Genomic DNA, 18680 nt, shown 5'->3' on the forward strand with positions numbered 1-18680 from the left:
CTAAATTCTCCCTGAAAAAAAAAAAAAAAACTGTGGGAGATTAATATTGGCCTTTCTGCTTGTCTGCCAGTCCTGAGTGTGCCATCTCTCTTAAATAGTGGGCCATAGAAAGCCTATTTTTTTGTTAACAAAATTTGGTATCTAAATTCTCCCTGAAAAAAAAATAAAAACAGTGGGAGATTAATATTGGCCTTTGTGCTTGAGTGACAGTCCTGCGTGTGTGGCATCTCTCTCATTTGGTGCCACAGAAAACAGAGTGTGTAACATCGTGCCTGATTTTCCTTGCGGTCTCACCCACCTATAAAGGGATATCTAAATCATAAAGAAGTTAGAGTTCACCTTGTAAGTTGTTTGACAGTAACAAATACCGTTAGTTTGGTGACATTTTTAAAACAATGAGGAAGTCTGGTGGAAGAGGTTGTGGCCGTGGGCGTTCATTGCCAGCTGGTAATGATGGTAGTGGTAGTGGAGCATCGGGTGGTCGTGGGAAAAACAATATAGCACCTAAGTCTCGAGATGTGGAGCCAGGTTCGTCGTCTGGCTACACAAGGCCTCGAACGCTCCCTTTTCTGGGAGTAGGAAAACCGCTTTTAAAGTCGGAGCAGCAAGAGCAAGTTTTGGCTTACCTTGCTGACTCAGCCTCTAGTTCTTTTGCCTCCTCTTCTGAAACTGGTAAATGTAAAAGCAGCGCGTCATTAGTGGATGTTCACGGTCAGGGACAAGTCGCTTCCTTGTCCTCTTCAGCAAAAACAGCAACAGAGAAGGATGCAGCAGGCGACACAACGGGTTACTCCATGGAGCTCTTTACACATACCGTCCCTGGCTTAGAAAGTGAAACAGTTAAAAGGCCATGCCCATTACAAGTTGAATCGGACATGGAGTGCACTGATGCACAGCCACAGCCAGACTACTATGCTGTTCCTTTGACTCAGACCACCACATTGCCCTCGCAGGGTACTGATCCAGAATCAGACCCTGATGAGACTATGTTGCCCCGTCACGAACGCTATACTACCGACTTACACGGTGACACAGACAAAGTTGCACACGAGCTAGAAGAGGAGGTTATAGATGACCCAGTTGTTGACCCCGATTGGCAGCCATTGGGGGAACAGGGTGCAGGCGGCAGTAGTTCTGAAGCGGAGGAGGAGGGGCCGCAGCAGGCATCAACATTGCAACAGGTTCCATCTGCCGGGCCCGTAGATGGCCCAAAACGCGTGGCAAAGCCAAAACCTGTTTGAGGACAGTGTGGCCATCCGGTTAAAGAAGCTCAGTCTGCAATGCCTGAAAAGGGATCCGATGCTAGAAAGAGTGCAGTCTGGCATTTTTTTAAACAACATCCAATTGATCAGCGCAAAGCCATCTGTCAAAAATGTTCAACTATCTTAAGCAGAGGTCAGAATCTGAAAAGTCTAAATACAAGTTGCATGCATAGACATTTAACCACCATGCATTTGCAAGCCTGGACTAACTACCAAACGTCCCTTAAGGTTGTAGCACCCTCGGCCAATGAAGCTAGTCAGCAACGCTACATCCATTCCGTCAGTGTAAGGCCACCATTTTCCGCACCCCCTGCAGTATCTGTGCAGGTTTCTTTGCCAGGCCAAAGCAGTCAGGGTCAGGGAATCACCAGTTTCGTAGTAGGAAACACTGAATCTAGGGCACCGGCGGAAACAATACCATCTCCAACCGTCTCTCAGTCTGCCATGTCCACCGGCACCCCCGCTAGTTCCACGATCTCCAGCTCTCCAGTCCAGCTCACCCTACATGAGACTCTGGTTAGAAAAACGAAGTACTTAGCCTCGCATCCGCGTACACAGGGTTTGAACGCCCACATAGCTAGACTAATCTCATTAGAGATGATGCCCTACCAGTTAGTTGAAAGCGAAGCTTTCAAAGCCCTGATGGACTACGCTGTACCACGCTACGACCTACCCAGTCGACACTTCTTTTCGCAAAAAGCCATCCCAGCCCTCCACCAGCATGTTAAAGAGCGCATCGCCCATGCACTCAGGCAATCTGTGAGTACCAAGGTGCACCTGACAACAGATGCATGGACCAGTAGGCATGGCCAGGGACGTTACATGTCCATCACGGCACACTGGGTGAATGTGGTGGATGCAGGGTCCACAGGGGACAGCAATTTTGGGACAGTTCTGCCTAGCCCACGGTCTAGGAAACAGTTGGCTGTAGCCGCTCGCACCCCTCCTCCTCCTCCTCGTCCTCCTGCAGAAGCGAGAGCTCGTCCACAGACCGCAGTCGCCCAACCACTCCATCCGCAGCTGCCACAGTTGCACACCAGTTGTCCCATTATGGGGCAGCTACTGGCAAGCGTCAGCAGGCTGTATTGGCTATGAAGTGTTTGGGCGACTGTTATGATCCGGTGGTTTGGACAAATAATGGACCTGATAGTTACTGATAATAAGGACGAGCTCTGGGACGTGGGAACTCTGCTGACCGCAATCCCTAAACCTATCAAAACACACTAGAAATAGCCGTGGATTGCGCCTAACGCTCCCTATGCAACTCGGCACAGCCTAAGAAACTAGCTAGCCCTGAAGATAGAAAAATAAAGCCTACCTTGCCTCAGAGAAATTCCCCAAAGGAAAAGGCAGCCCCCCACATATAATGACTGTGAGTAAAGATGAAAATACAAACACAGAGATGAAATAGATTTAGCAAAGTGAGGCACGACTTACTGAACAGACCGAGGATAGAAAAGGTTACTTTGCGGTCAGCACAAAAACCTACAAAAGACCACGCAGAGAGTGCAGGGAAAAATACCTTCCGCACCGACTCACGGTGCGGGAGGCGCCCCTCTGCGTCCCAGAGCTTCCAGCAAGCCAGGCAATATTGACAAAAGCAAGCTGGACAGAAAAAATAGCAAACTAGCAAAATAGCACAGAGGAACTTAGCTTCTGCTGGAGCAACAGGAACTCAGAACGATCCAGGAGCGAACTGGAGCCATAGTAAAACATTGACAGCTGGCATAGGGCAAAGATCTAAGAGGAGTTAAATAGAGCAGCCCACTAACGAATTAGCCTCGTCACCTGTGGAAGGAAACTCAGAAACACCCACAGGCACCAGAGAAAGTCCATGAACAGAACCAGCCGAAGTACCATTCATGACCACAGGAGGGAGCCTGACAACAGAATTCACAACAGGCGACAACAGACACACCGCGGAAGTTCTGTCCGAGTTCTTGCAGAAAGAAACGCAGTCGTGGCTGGGCACTGTAGATCTTGAGGCAGGCAAGGTAGTGAGTGATAACGGAAGGAATTTCATGGCTGCCACCTCCCTTTCCCAACTGAAACACATTCCTTGCCTGGCTCACACCTTAAACCTGGTGGTGCAGTGCTTCCTGAAAAGTTATCCGGGGTTATCCGACCTGCTCCTCAAAGTGCGCGGACTTTGCTCGCATATCCGCCGTTCGCCCGTACACTCCAGCCGTATGCAGACCTATCAGCGGTCTTTGAACCTTCCCCAGCATCGCCTAATCATAGACGTTGCAACAAGGTGGAACTCAACACTGCACATGCTTCAGAGACTGTGCGAACAGAGGCGTGCTGTTATGTATTTGTGGGAGGATACACATACACAGGCAGGCAGTAGGATGGCAGACATGGAGCTGTCAGGTGTGCAGTGGTCGAAAATGCAAGACATGTGTCAAGTCCTTCAGTGTTTTGAGGAATGCACACGGCTGGTTGGTGCAGACAACGCCATAATAAGCATGAGCATCCCCCTAATGCGTCTGCTGATGCAAAGTTTGACGCACATAAAGGAGCAGGCATCTGCAGCAGAGGATGAGGAAAGCCTTGATGACAGTCAGCCATTGTCTGGTCAGGGCAGTGTACAGGACGAGGTAGCGGGCAAACAGGAGGACGAGGACGAGGAGGATGATGGGGATGAGTATTTTTTTAATGAGGAAGCTTTTCCGGGGCCGGGTTCTGGTTTTTTGAGAAACACAAGTGACGTAGATTTGCCTGAAACAGCCCCTCAACCCAGCACAACCGCAGATTTGACAACTGGAACTTTGGCCCACATGGCGGATTATGCCTTACGTATCCTCAAAAGGGACACACGCATTACTAAAATGATGAACGATGACGATTACTGGTTGGCCTGCCTCCTTGATCCTCGCTATAAAGGCAAATTGCAAAATATTATGCCACATGAGAACTTGGAACTAATATTAGCGACCAAACAATCAACTCTTGTTGACCGTTTGCTTCAGGCATTTCCAGCACACAGTGCCCGTGATCGTTCTCACACGAGCTGCAGGGGCCAGCAGACCAGAGGTGTTAGAGGTGCAGAAATCAGAAGTGGCGTTGGACAGAGGGGTTTTCTGACCAGGTTGTGGAGTGATTTTGCTATGACCGCAGACAGGACAGGTACTGCTGCATCAATTCAAAGTGACAGGAGACAACATTTGTCCAGTATGGTTACTAACTATTTTTCATCCCTTATCGATGTTCTCCCTCAAGCGTCATTCCCATTTGATTACTGGGCATCCAAATTAGACACCTGGCCAGAATTGGCAGTATATGCATTGCAGGAGCTTGCTTGCCCGGCAGCTAGTGTCCTATCAGAAAGAGTATTCAGTGCTGCAGGTTCAATATTAACCGAAAAAAGGACTCGTCTGGCTACCCAAAATGTTGATGATCTAACATTCATTAAAATGAACCACAACTGGATTTCAAATTCTTTTGCCCCACCTTGCCCAGCTGACACGTAGCTTTCCTATGAAAAGGTCTTGCTTGTGGACTACTCTGACTGACTTTTCCAATCGCGTAATTTGCAGCAGCTGATTGTCCAGCATATGACATGTTTACACCTCCCTAAATGGCCAAAATCCCCCCCACGGGGCCGTGGTCTCGCCACTTGGCGCAAGCACCCGTGAGAGTGCCGTTTGTCTGAAGAGGTGGGTGTGCCCGCTTTTGGTCGATGGCACTGCCACTGGGTCCCTCATAGTACAATAAAGTGTCTCTGGCGGTGGTGGTGCGTACCCAACGTCAGACACACTGTTGTAACATGAGGGGCCCTGGGCCTGTACCGCCGGCCACAAGAGAGTTCCCCCCCAGCTCAAACATTGCTCTACCACTTGCACAATTATCTCTCACAGTTCCACCGATGTTTAGTCTATGCGCTGACATCATTCAATGCCTGGCACTGACAATACCAATGTGTTGACATGTATGATGGTACTTAACATAGTCAGGGGCAGTGTCCTATATTTACACCAGTAAATAATTAGCGCCAAATTACTAGGTCTAAAACTCAGTAGAGGAGCCCACCCCTGTACCTAAGTATTCCACCCTTTTGTGTTTTGGTTTTGTTGTAATGCGAGACATTAACATCTATTTATTTTTTTGGAGTACTAACTGGCAGACACTAATTACAATCGGCCTCCGCTGACAACACCAATGCTGCCTGCGTACCCCTGCAAGAGAATTGCAACTGCCTACAGCCAAATTTTGTTATGTTAGGCCTACTACGCCTGACTGCGGTCTCTCCTTCCACTAGTCCTCCAGTGACCTGTCTACTGCTGCCCGTGTACCCCTGGAACCAATTTAAAAGTGCCTACAGCCAAATTTTGTTATGTTAGGCCTACTACGCCTGTCTGCGGTCCCTCCTGCCACTAGTCCTCAAGTGACCTGTCTACTGCTGCCCGTGTACCCCTGGAACAAATTTAAAAGTGCCTACAGCCAAATTTTGTTATGTTAGGCCTACTACGCCTGTCTGCGGTCCCTCCTTCCACTAGTCCTCCAGTGACCTGTCTATTGCTGCACGTGTACCCCTGGAACCAATTTAAAAGTGCCTACAGCCAAATTTTGTTATGTTAGGCCTACTACGCCTGTCTGCAGTCCCTCCTGCCACTAGTCCTCAAGTGACCTGTCTACTGCTGCCCGTGTACCCCTGGAACCAATTTAAAAGTGCCTACAGCCAAATTTTGTTATGTTAGGCCTACTACGCCTGTCTGCGGTCCTTCCTGCCACTAGTCCTCAAGTGACCTGTCTACTGCTGCCCGTGTACCCCTGGAACCAATTTAAAAGTGCCTACAGCCAAATTTTGTTATGTTAGGCCTACTACGCCTGTCTGCGGTCCCTCCTTCCACTAGTCCTCCAGTGACCTGTCTACTGCTGCCCGTGTACCCCTGGAACCAATTTAAAAGTGCCTACAGCCAAATTTTGCTATGTTAGGCCTACTACGCCTGTCTGCGCTCCCTCCTGCCACTAGTCCTCCAGTGACCTGTCTACTGCTGCCCGTGTACCCCTGGAACCAATTTAAAAGTGCCTACAGCCAAATTTTGTTATGTTAGGCCTACTACGCCTGTCTGCGGTCCCTCCTGCCACTAGTCCTCCAGTGACCTGTCTACTGCTGCCCGTGTACCCCTGGAACCAATTTAAAAGTGCCTACAGCCAAATTTTGTTATGTTAGGCCTACTACGCCTGTCTGCGGTCCTTCCTGCCACTAGTCCTCAAGTGACCTGTCTACTGCTGCCCGTGTACCCCTGGAACCAATTTAAAAGTGCCTACAGCCAAATTTTGTTATGTTAGGCCTACTACGCCTGTCTGCGGTCCCTCCTTCCTCTAGTCCTCCAGTGACCTGTCTACTGCTGCCCGTGTACCCCTGGAACCAATTTAAAAGTGCCTACAGCCAAATTTTGTTATGTTAGGCCTACTACGCCTGTCTGCGGTCCCTCCTTCCACTAGTCCTCCAGTGACCTGTCTACTGCTGCCCGTGTACCCCTGGAACCAATTTAAAAGTGCCTACAGCCAAATTTTGTTATGTTGGGCCTACTACGCCTGTCTGCGGTCCCTCCTGCCACTAGTCCTCAAGTGACCTGTCTACTGCTGCCCGTGTACCCCTGGAACCAATTTAAAAGTGCCTACAGCCAAATTTTGTTACGTTGTGCCTACTACGCCTGTTTGCGGTCCCTCCTGCCACTAGTCCTCAAGTGACCTGTCTACTGCTGCCCGTGTACCCCTGGAACCAATTTAAAAGTGCCTACAGCCAAATTTTGTTATGTTGGGCCTACTACGCCTGTCTGCGGTCCCTCCTGCCACTAGTCCTCAAGGGACCTGTCTACTGCTGCCCGTGTACCCCTGGAACCAATTTAAAAGTGCCTACAGCCAAATTTTGTTATGTTAGGCCTACTACGCCTGTTTGCGGTCCCTCCTGCCACTAGTCCTCCAGTGACCTGTCTACTGCTGCCCGTGTACCCCTGGAACCAATTTAAAAGTGCCTACAGCCAAATTTTGTTATGTTAGGCCTACTACGCCTGTCTGCAGTCCCTCCTGCCACTAGTCCTCAAGTGACCTGTCTACTGCTGCCCGTGTACCCCTGGAACCAATTTAAAAGTGCCTACAGCCAAATTTTGTTATGTTAGGCCTACTACGCCTGTCTGCGGTACTTCCTCCCACTAGTCCTCAAGTGACCTGTCTACTGCTGCCCGTGTACCCCTGGAACCAATTTAAAAGTGCCTACAGCCAAATTTTGTTATGTTAGGCCTACTACGCCTGTCTGCGGTCCCTCCTTCCTCTAGTCCTCCAGTGACCTGTCTACTGCTCCCCGTGTACCCCTGGAACCAATTTAAAAGTGCCTACAGCCAAATTTTGTTATGTTAGGCCTACTACGCCTGTCTGCGGTCCCTCCTTCCACTAGTCCTCCAGTGACCTGTCTACTGCTGCCCGTGTACCCCTGGAACCAATTTAAAAGTGCCTACAGCCAAATTTTGTTATGTTGGGCCTACTACGCCTGTCTGCGGTCCCTCCTGCCACTAGTCCTCAAGTGACCTGTCTACTGCTGCCCGTGTACCCCTGGAACCAATTTAAAAGTGCCTACAGCCAAATTTTGTTACGTTATGCCTACTACGCCTGTTTGCGGTCCCTCCTGCCACTAGTCCTCAAGTGACCTGTCTACTGCTGCCCGTGTACCCCTGGAACCAATTTAAAAGTGCCTAAAGCCAAATTTTGTTATGTTAGGCCTACTACGCCTGTCTGCGGTCCCTCCTTCCACTAGTCCTCCAGTGACCTGTCTACTGCTGCCCGTGTACCCCTGGAACCAATTTAAAAGTGCCTACAGCCAAATTTTGTTATGTTAGGCCTACTACGCCTGTCTGCGGTCCCTCCTGCCACTAGTCCTCAAGTGACCTGTCTACTGCTGCCCGTGTACCCCTGGAACCAATTTAAAAGTGCCTACAGCCAAATTTTGTTATGTTAGGCATACTACGCCTGTCTGCGGTCCCTCCTGCCACTAGTCCTCAAGTGACCTGTCTACTGCTGCCCGTGTACCCCTGGAACCAATTTAAAAGTGCCTACAGCCAAATTTTGTTATGTTAGGCCTACTACGCCTGTCTGCGGTCCCTCCTTCCACTAGTCCTCCAGTGACCTGTCTACTCCTGCCCGTGTACCCCTGGAACCAATTTAAAAGTGCCTACAGCCAAATTTTGTTATGTTAGGCCTACTACGCCTGTCTGCGGTCCCTCCTGCCACTAGTCCTCAAGTGACCTGTCTACTGCTGCCCGTGTACCCCTGGAACCAATTTAAAAGTGCCTACAGCCAAATTTTGTTATGTTAGGCCTACTACGCCTGTCTGCGGTCCCTCCTTCCACTAGTCCTCCAGTGACCTGTCTACTGCTGCCCGTATACCCCTGGAACCAATTTAAAAGTGCCTACAGCCAAATTTTGTTATGTTAGGCCTACTACGCCTGTCTGTGATCCCTCCTTCCACTAGTCCTCCAGTGACCTGTCTACTGCTGCCCGTGTACCCCTGGAACCAATTTAAAAGTGCCTACAGCCAAATTTTGTTATGATAGGCCTACTACGCCTGTCTGCGGTCCCTCCTGCCACTAGTCCTCAAGTGACCTGTCTACTGCTGCCCTTGTACCCCTGGAACCAATTTAAAAGTGCCTACAGCCAAATTTTGTTATGTTAGGCCTACTACGCCTGTCTGCGGTCCCTCCTTCCACTAGTCCTCCAGTGACCTGTCTACTGCTGCCCGTGTACCCCTGGAACCAATTTAAAAGTGCCTACAGCCAAATTTTGTTATGTTAGGCCTACTACGCCTGTCTGCGGTCCCTCCTTCCACTAGTCCTCCAGTGACCTGTCTACTGCTGCCCGTGTACCCCTGGAACCAATATAAAAGTGCCTACAGCCAAATTTTGTTATGTTAGGCCTACTACGCCTGTCTGCGGTCCCTCCTGCCACTAGTCCTCAAGTGACCTGTCTACTGCTGCCCTTGTAACCCTGGAACCAATTTAAAAGTGCCTACAGCCAAATTTTGTTATGTTAGGCCTACTACGCCTGTCTGCGGTACCTCCTTCCACTAGTCCTCCAGTGACCTGTCTACTGCTGCCCGTGTACCCCTGGAACCAATTTAAAAGTGCCTACAGCCAAATTTTGTTATGTTAGGCCTACTACGCCTGTCTGCGGTCCCTCCTGCCACTAGTCCTCAAGTGACCTGTCTACTGCTGCCCGTGTACCCCTGGAACCAATTTAAAAGTGCCTACAGCCAAATTTTGTTATGTTAGGCCTACTACGCCTGTCTGCGGTCCCTCCTGCCACTAGTCCTCAAGTGACCTGTCTACTGCTGCCCGTGTACCCCTGGAACCAATTTAAAAGTGCCTACAGCCAAATTTTGTTATGTTAGGCCTACTACGCCTGTCTGCGGTCCCTCCATCCACTAGTCCTCCAGTGACCTATCTACTGCTGCCCGTGTACCCCTGGAACCAATTTAAAAGTGCCTACAGCCAAATTTTGTTATGTTAGGCCTACTACACCTGTCTGCGGTCCCTCCTTCCACTAGTCCTCCAGTGACCTGTCTACTGCTGCCCGTGTACCCCTGGAACCAATTTAAAAGTGCCTACAGCCAAATTTTGTTATGTTAGGCCTACTACGCCTGTCTGCGGTCCCTCCTTCCACTAGTCCTCCAGTGACCTGTCTACTGCTGCCCGTGTACCCCTGGAACCAATTTAAAAGTGCCTACAGCCAAATTTTGTTATGTTAGGCCTACTACGCCTGTCTGCGGTCCCTCCTGCCACTAGTCCTCAAGTGACCTGTCTACTGCTGCCCGTGTACCCCTGGAACCAATTTAAAAGTGCCTACAGCCAAATTTTGTTATGTTAGGCCTACTACGCCTGTCTGCGGTCCCTCCTGCCACTAGTCCTCCAGTGACCTGTCTACTGCTGCCCGTGTACCCCTGGAACCAATTTAAAAGTGCCTACAGCCAAATTTTGTTATGTTAGGCCTACTACGCCTGTCTGCGGTCCCTCCTTCCTCTAGTCCTCCAGTGACCTGTCTACTGCTGCCCGTGTACCCCTGGAACCAATTTAAAAGTGCCTACAGCCAAATTTTGTTATGTTAGGCCTACTACGCCTGTCTGCGGTCCCTCCTGCCACTAGTCCTCAAGTGACCTGTCTACTGCTGCCCTTGTAACCCTGGAACCAATTTAAAAGTGCCTACAGCCAAATTTTGTTATGTTAGGCCTACTACGCCTGTCTGCGGTACCTCCTTCCACTAGTCCTCCAGTGACCTGTCTACTGCTGCCCGTGTACCCCTGGAACCAATTTAAAAGTGCCTACAGCCAAATTTTGTTATGTTAGGCCTACTACGCCTGACTGCGGTCCCTCCTGCCACTAGACCTCAAGTGACCTGTCTACTGCTGCCCGTGTACCCCTGGAACCAATTTAAAAGTGCCTACAGCCAAATTTTGTTATGTTAGGCCTACTACGCCTGTCTGCGGTCCCTCCTGCCACTAGTCCTCAAGTGACCTGTCTACTGCTGCCCGTGTACCCCTGGAACCAATTTAAAAGTGCCTACAGCCAAATTTTGTTATGTTAGGCCTACTACGCCTGTCTGCGGTCCCTCCTTCCACTAGTCCTCCAGTGACCTATCTACTGCTGCCCGTGTACCCCTGGAACCAATTTAAAAGTGCCTACAGCCAAATTTTGTTATGTTAGGCCTACTACGCCTGTCTGCGGTCCCTCCTTCCACTAGTCCTCCAGTGACCTGTCTACTGCTGCCCGTGTACCCCTGGAACCAATTTAAAAGTGCCTACAGCCAAATTTTGTTATGTTAGGCCTACTACGCCTGTCTGCGGTCCCTCCTGCCACTAGTCCTCCAGTGACCTGTCTACTGCTGCCCGTGTACCCCTGGAACCAATTTAAAAGTGCCTACAGCCAAATTTTGTTATGTTAGGCCTACTACGCCTGTCTGCGGTCCCTCCTGCCACTAGTCCTCAAGTGACCTGTCTACTGCTGCCCGTGTACCCCTGGAACCAATTTAAAAGTGCCTACAGCCAAATTTTGTTATGTTAGGCCTACTACGCCTGTCTGCGGTCCCTCCTTCCACTAGTCCTCCAGTGACATGTCTACTGCTGCCCGTGTACCCCTGGAACCAATTTAAAAGTGCCTACAGCCAAATGTTGTTATGTTAGGCCTACTACGCCTGTCTGCGGTCCCTCCTTCCACTAGTCCTCCAGTGACCTGTCTACTGCTGCCCGTGTACCCCTGGATCCAATATAAAAGTGCCTACAGCCAAATTTTGTTATGTTAGGCCTACTACGCCTGTCTGCGGTCCCTCCTGCCACTAGTCCTCAAGTGACCTGTCTACTGCTGCCCTTGTAACCCTGGAACCAATTTAAAAGTGCCTACAGCCAAATTTTGTTATGTTAGGCCTACTACGCCTGTCTGCGGTCCCTCCTTCCACTAGTCCTCCAGTGACCTGTCTACTGCTGCCCGTGTACCCCTGGAACCAATTTAAAAGTGCCTACAGCCAAATTTTGTTATGTTAGGCCTACTACGCCTGTCTGCGCTCCCTCCTGCCAGTAGTCCTCAAGTGACCTGTCTACTGCTGCCCGTGTACCCCTGGAACCAATTTAAAAGTGCCTACAGCCAAATTTTGTTATGTTAGGCCTACTACGCCTGTCTGCGGTCCCTCCTTCCACTAGTCCTCCAGTGACCTATCTACTGCTGCCCGTGTACCCCTGGAACCAATTTAAAAGTGCCTACAGCCAAATTTTGTTATGTTAGGCCTACTACGCCTGTCTGCGGTCCCTCCTTCCACTAGTCCTCCAGTGACCTGTCTACTGCTGCCCGTGTACCCCTGGAACCAATTTAAAAGTGCCTACAGCCAAATTTTGTTATGTTAGGCCTACTACGCCTGTCTGCGGTCCCTCCTGCCACTAGTCCTCAAGTGACCTGTCTACTGCTGCCCGTGTACCACTGGAACCAATTTAAAAGTGCCTACAGCCAAATTTTGTTATGTTAGGCCTACTACGCCTGTCTGCGGTCCCTCCTGCCACTAGTCCTCAAGTGACCTGTCTACTGCTGCCCGTGTACCCCTGGAACCAATTTAAAAGTGCCTACAGCCAAATTTTGTTATGTTAGGCCTACTACGTCTGTCTGCGGTCCCTCCTTCCACTAGTCCTCCAGTGACCTATCTACTGCTGCCCGTGTACCCCTGGAACCAATTTAAAAAAGCCTACAGCCAAATTTTGTTATGTTAGGCCTACTACGCCTGTCTGCGATCCCTCCTGCCACTAGTCCTCCAGTGACCTGTCTACTGCTGCCCGTGTACCCCTGGAACCAATTTAAAAGTGCCTACAGCCAAATTTTGTTATGTTAGGCCTACTACGCCTGTCTGCGGTCCCTCCTTCCACTAGTCCTCCAGTGACCTGTCTACTGCTGCCCGTGTACCCCTGGAACCAATTTAAAAGTGCCTACAGCCGAATTTTGTTATGTTAGGCCTACTACGCCTGTCTGCGGTCCCTCCTGCCACTAGTCCTCAAGTGACCTGTCTACTGCTGCCCGTGTACCCCTGGAACCAATTTAAAAGTGCCTACAGCCAAATTTTGTTATGTTAGGCCTACTACGCCTGTCTGCGGTCCCTCCTGCCAATAATCCTCAGTGACCTGTCTACTGCTGCCCGTGTACCCCTGGAACCAATTTAAAAGTGCCTACAGCCAAATTTTGTTATGTTAGGCCTACTACGCCTGTCTGCGGTCCCTCCTTCCACTAGTCCTCCAGTGACCTGTCTACTGCTGCCCGTGTACCCCTGGAACCAATTTAAAAGTGCCTACAGCCAAATTTTGTTATGTTAGGCCTACTACGCCTGTCTGCGGTCCCTCCTGCCACTAGTCTTCAAGTGACCTGTCTACCGCTGCCCGTGTACCCCTGGAACCAATTTAAAAGTGCCTACAGCCAAATTTTGTTATGTTAGGCCTACTACGCCTGTCTGCGGTCCCTCCTGCCACTAGTCCTCAAGTGACCTGTCTACTGCTGCCCGTGTACCCCTGGAACCAATTTAAAAGTGCCTACAGCCAAATTTTTTTATGTTAGGCCTACTACACCTGTCTGCGGTCCCTCCTTCCACTAGTCCTCCACTGACCAGACCACTGCTGCCCGTGTACCCCTGGAACCTATTTTAAATTGCATAGAGCATCCTTTTTTTAATAGTAGGCATACAAACTCTGTCTGTGGCCCATAATTGAAATTGTCCTCCACTGAACAGACCAATGCTGCCTGTGTACCCCTGTAACCTTTTTTACACTGCATTGAGCCAAATGTTGTGTTTAAGGCCTACTACCTGTGTCTGTCTGCGCCACTCAATACAGCTGTCCTCCTTTTAAAAAAGCTGAGCGTCAATAGTCTGGTTTTCAGCCTATAGGAATTTGAAAACTGCCTTGGGGCTACTACTACTACTTCGGTAGGGCCTACTAACGGTGTCTGCCGCTGCAAGGTGTTCCCCAGGTTTCCTCTCCATAGCTTAGAGCTTCTAGCTCTCGTTTAGTAGTTGTTGAAAACAACACTGCATTCGGCCTACAATTTGGGTCTGGGGTGTAGAGACGGTGTGTTCCACTCCAAGGTGTTCTCCAGGTTTCCTCTCCATTGCTTCAATCTTAAAGCTCTTGTTTAGTAGTTGTTGAAAACAACACTGCATTCGGCCCACAAGTTGGGTCTGGGGTGTAGAGACGGTGTGTTCCACTCCAAGGTGTTCCCCAGGTTGCCTCTCCATTGCTTCAATCTGAAAGCTCTTGTTTAGTAGTTGTTTAAAACAACACTGCATTCGGCCTACAAGTTGGGTCTGGGTGGTAGAGACGGTGTCTTCTGCTCCAAGGTGTTCTCCGGGTTTCCTCTCCATTGCTTCAATCTTAAAGCTCTTGTTTAGTAGTTGTTGAAAACAACACTGCATTCGGCCTACAAGTTGGGTCTGGGTTGTAGAGACGGTATCTTCCACTCCAAGGTGTTCCCCAGGTTTCCTCTCCATTGCTTCAATCTTAAAGCTCTTCTTAAGTAGTTGTTGAAAACAACACTGCATTCGGCCTACAAGTTGGGTCTGGGGTGTAGAGACGGTGTCTTCCGCTCCAAGGTGTTCTCCAGGTTGCCTCTCCATTGCTTCAATCTTAAAGCTCTTGTTTAGTAGTTGTTGAAAACAACACTGCATTCGGCCTACAAGTTGGGTCTGGGGTGTAGAGACGGTGTCTTCCGCTCCAAGGTGTTCCCCAGGTTGCCTCTCCATTGCTTCAATCTTAAAGCTCTCGTTTAGTAGTTGTTGAAAACAACACTGCATTCGGCCTACAAGTTGGGTCTGGGGTGTAGAGACGGTGTCTTCCGCTCCAAGGTGTTCTCCAGGTTGCCTCTCCATTGCTTCAATCTTAAAGCTCTTGTTTAGTAGTTGTTGAAAACAACACTGCATTCGGCCTACAAATTGGGTCTGGGGTGTAGAGACGGTGTCTTCCGCTCCAAGGTGTTCCCCAGGTTGCCTCTCCATTGCTTCAATCTTCTGGCTCTCGTTTAGTAGTTGTTGAAAACAACACTGCATTCGGCCTACAAGTTGAGTCTGGGGTGTAGAGACGGTGTCTTCCACTCCAAGGTGTTCCCCAGGTTTCCTCTCCATTGCTTCGATCTTCTGGCTCTCGTTTAGTAGTTGTTGAAAACAACACTGCATTAGGCCTACTAGTTGGGTTGGGGCCTTCTATCTGTGTCTGCCGCTCCTTGCTGTTCTCCTACAGTGAACAGAGCTGTGCCGCCGGTTTACTACTGTTGCCAATTTTGAACTGCATTTAGAATACTTACTGATTTGGGCCTACTCTCTGTGTCAGCCTCTCATTCCAGTTGTCCTCCACTGAACAAAACAATGCCCCCTGGTTAGTCCTGTTACCAATTTTTAACTGCATTTAGCCCACTTTATTCTTTGGGCCCATATCTGTTTCCCCCTCATCCTGCCCATTGCCCAGCCAGTGATAGATGAGTCTGCTGGTACATTGACCCATAATGCAACATTCCCCGTGCACGCTACACTGCAAGATTGTGACCCTGCTGAAAGTCAGGTCCCCCTTCCCGCATACCATACCACCTTACACGGGGACAAAGAGGAAGGTGCAGATGAAGGTGCAGGTTCCTTCATCAGGTGGGGGGAGGAATACTCGTTGGCGACGTCACTGGCACAGGGCCCCTCATAGTACGCAAAAGTGTTGCTGCCGGTGGGAGGCGCCCCCGCCGTGCAAACACACCGCTGTACTTTAAGGGGCCCTGTGCCAGTGCCAATGCCAACGAGTGGGCCCCCCCTTGCTTGCTCAGGATCACAGCACTTGCAAAGTTGAAATACTTACCTCTCCCTGCTCCACTGCCGTGACGTGGTCCAGATTTACTGGATTTACTGGGCACACTAATTACTTGAACCAGCCCTACCCCCCACAACTTTAGCCAAATGACCCCCAATTTCAAATGCCTTACAATTATTATAAGCTAAATTAAGATTGACAAGCTTCAGTAACAAGAATGTATGTTTTTGCCATTAACATGGGCTCTGTACATGTTTTCCTGGCCTCTACTCACTGCCGACTATGCTCCCCCATTGACTTGCATTGGGTTTCGTGTTTCGGTCGATCCCCGACTTTTTGCGATAATCGGCCGATTCCACTCGACTCGACTTTTGAGATAGTCGGGTTTCGCGAAACCCGACTCGACTCTAAAAAGGTCAAGGACGCTCAACCCTAGCCTCGACCAATCAGCGACGGGCACAGTATCGACGTAGATGTCATAATGGTTGCCATGGCAACGATGATGTCATAAAGGTTGCCTCGACCAATCAGCGACGGGCACAGTCTGCCGCGAATTCTGGAATCATCATTGTCCATATACTACAGGGACATGCATATTCTAGAATACCCGATGTGTTAGAATCAGGCCACAATGTAGTATATATATATATATACTGGTCAAAAAAATAAAGGGAACACTTAAACAACAGGATATAACCAAGTACATCAAACTTCTGTGAAATCAAACTGTCCACTTAGGAAGCAACACTGTTTGACAATCAATTTCACATGCAGTTGTGCAAATGGAATAGACAGCATATTGAAATTAGTGGCCATTATCAAGACACACTCAATAAAGGAGTGGTTCTGCAGGTGGGGACCAAAGACCACATCTCAGTACCAATGCTTTCTGGCTGATATTTTGGTCACTTTTGAGTGTTGGTTGTGCATTCACACTCGTGGTAGCATGAGACGGACTCTAGAACCCACATAAGTGGCTCAGGTAGTGCAGCTTGTCCAGGATGGCCCATCAATGCGAGCTGTCACAAGAAGGTTTGCTGTATCTGTCAGCATAGTGTCCAGAGGCTGGAGGTGCTACCAGGATACCGGCCAGTACACCAGGAGATGTGGAGGGGGCCGTAGGAGGGCAACAACCCAGCAGCAGGACCGCTACCTCAGCCTTTGTGCAAGGAGGAACAGGAGCACTGCCGGAGCACTGCAAAATGACCTCCAGCAGGCCACAAATGTGCATGTGTCTGCACAAACAGTTAGAAACCGACTCCATGAGGATAGTCTAAATGCCCAATGTCCACAGATGGGGGTGTGCTTACAGCCCATCACAGTGCAGAATGCTTGGCATTTGCCACAGAACACCAGGATTGGCAAATTTGCCACTGGCGTCCTGTACTCTTCACAGATGAAAGCAGGTTCACACTAAGCACATGTGACAAACGTGACAGAGTCTGGAGACACCGTGGAGGGCAATCTGCTGCCTTCAATATCCTTCAGCATGACCAGTTTGGCAGTGGGTCAGTAATGGTGTGGGGTGGCATTTCTTTGGAGGGCCGCACAGCCCTCCATGTGCTCGCCAGGGTAGCCTAACTGCCATTAGGTACCGAGATTAGATTCTCAGACCCCTTGTGAGAGCACATGCTGGTGCAGTTGGCCCTGTGTTTCTCCTAATGCATGACAATGCCTGACCTCATGTGGAGGGAGTATGTCAGCAGTTCCTGCAAGATGAAGGCATTAATGCTATGGACTGGCCGCCCATTCCCCATACCTGAATCCAATTGAACACATCTGGGACATCATGACTCGCACCATCCACCAATGTCACGTTGCACCACACACTGTCCAGGAGTTGGCAGATGCTTTAATCCAGGTCTGGGAGGAGATCCCTCAGGAGACATCCACCGCCTCATCAGGAGCATGCCCAGGCTTTGTAGGGAGGTCATACAGGCACATGGAGGCCACACACTACTAAGCATCATTTCTTTGTCTTGAGGCATTTCCACTGAAGTTGGGTCAGCATGTAACTTCATTTTCCACTTTGATTTTGAGCATCATTCCAAATCCAGACCTCTGTGGGATATTAGTTGTGATTTACGTTGATAAATTTTATGTTTTATTGTTCTCAACACATTTCACTATGTAATGAATAAAAATATACAACTGGAATATTTCATTCAGTGATCTGTAGGATGTGGGATTTTAATGTCCCCTTATTTTTTTAGAGCAGTGTATATATATATATGTATATATATATATATATATTTGTATATATATATATATATATATATACTGTATATATATTTATATATATATATACTACCATTCAAAAGTGTGGGGTCACATACAAATGTCCTTATTTTTTAAAGCAAATCACAGTTTTTTCCAATGAAATGATTCAGAAATACACTCAATTTGTTGTTAATGTGGTAAATGACTATTCTAGCTGCAGACGTCTGGTTTGTAATGCAATATCTTTATAGGGGTATAGAGGCCCCTTTCCAACAACCATCACTCCAGTGTTCTTATGGTACTTAGTGCTTGCTGTGTAAGAAGGCTAGAATACCCTTGAAAACCCTTGTGCAAATATGTTAGCACAGCTGAAAACAGTTTGGCTGAATAGATAACATATAAACCTGACCTTCCTTTGAGCTAGTTGAGAATCTGGAGCATTACATTTGTTGGTTCCATTAAACTCTCAAAATGGCCAGAAAAAAATAACTTTCATGTGAAACTCACCAGTTTATTATTATTATTATTATTATTATTATTATTATTATTAATTTATATAGCACCATTAATTCCATGGTGCTGTACATGAGAAAGGGTTACATACAGGGTTATAGATATCGTTTACAGTAAACAGGTTTACAGTGACAGACTGGTACAGAGGGGAGAGGACCCTGTCCTTGCGGACTTACTTGTTCTTAGAAATGAAGGCTACTTTATGCAAGAACTTGCCAAGAAACTAAAGATTTCCTACAATGGTGTGTGCTACTCCCTTCAGAGGAGATCACAAACAGGCTCTAACCAGAGTAGAAAGAGAAGTGGGAGGCCCCGCTGCACAACTGAGCAACATGACAAGTACAATAGAGTCTGTAGTTTGAGAAATCGACGCCTCACAGGTC

Source organism: Ranitomeya imitator, chromosome 5 (assembly GCF_032444005.1).
Source record: "Ranitomeya imitator isolate aRanImi1 chromosome 5, aRanImi1.pri, whole genome shotgun sequence".
Lineage (NCBI taxonomy): Eukaryota > Metazoa > Chordata > Amphibia > Anura > Dendrobatidae > Ranitomeya > Ranitomeya imitator.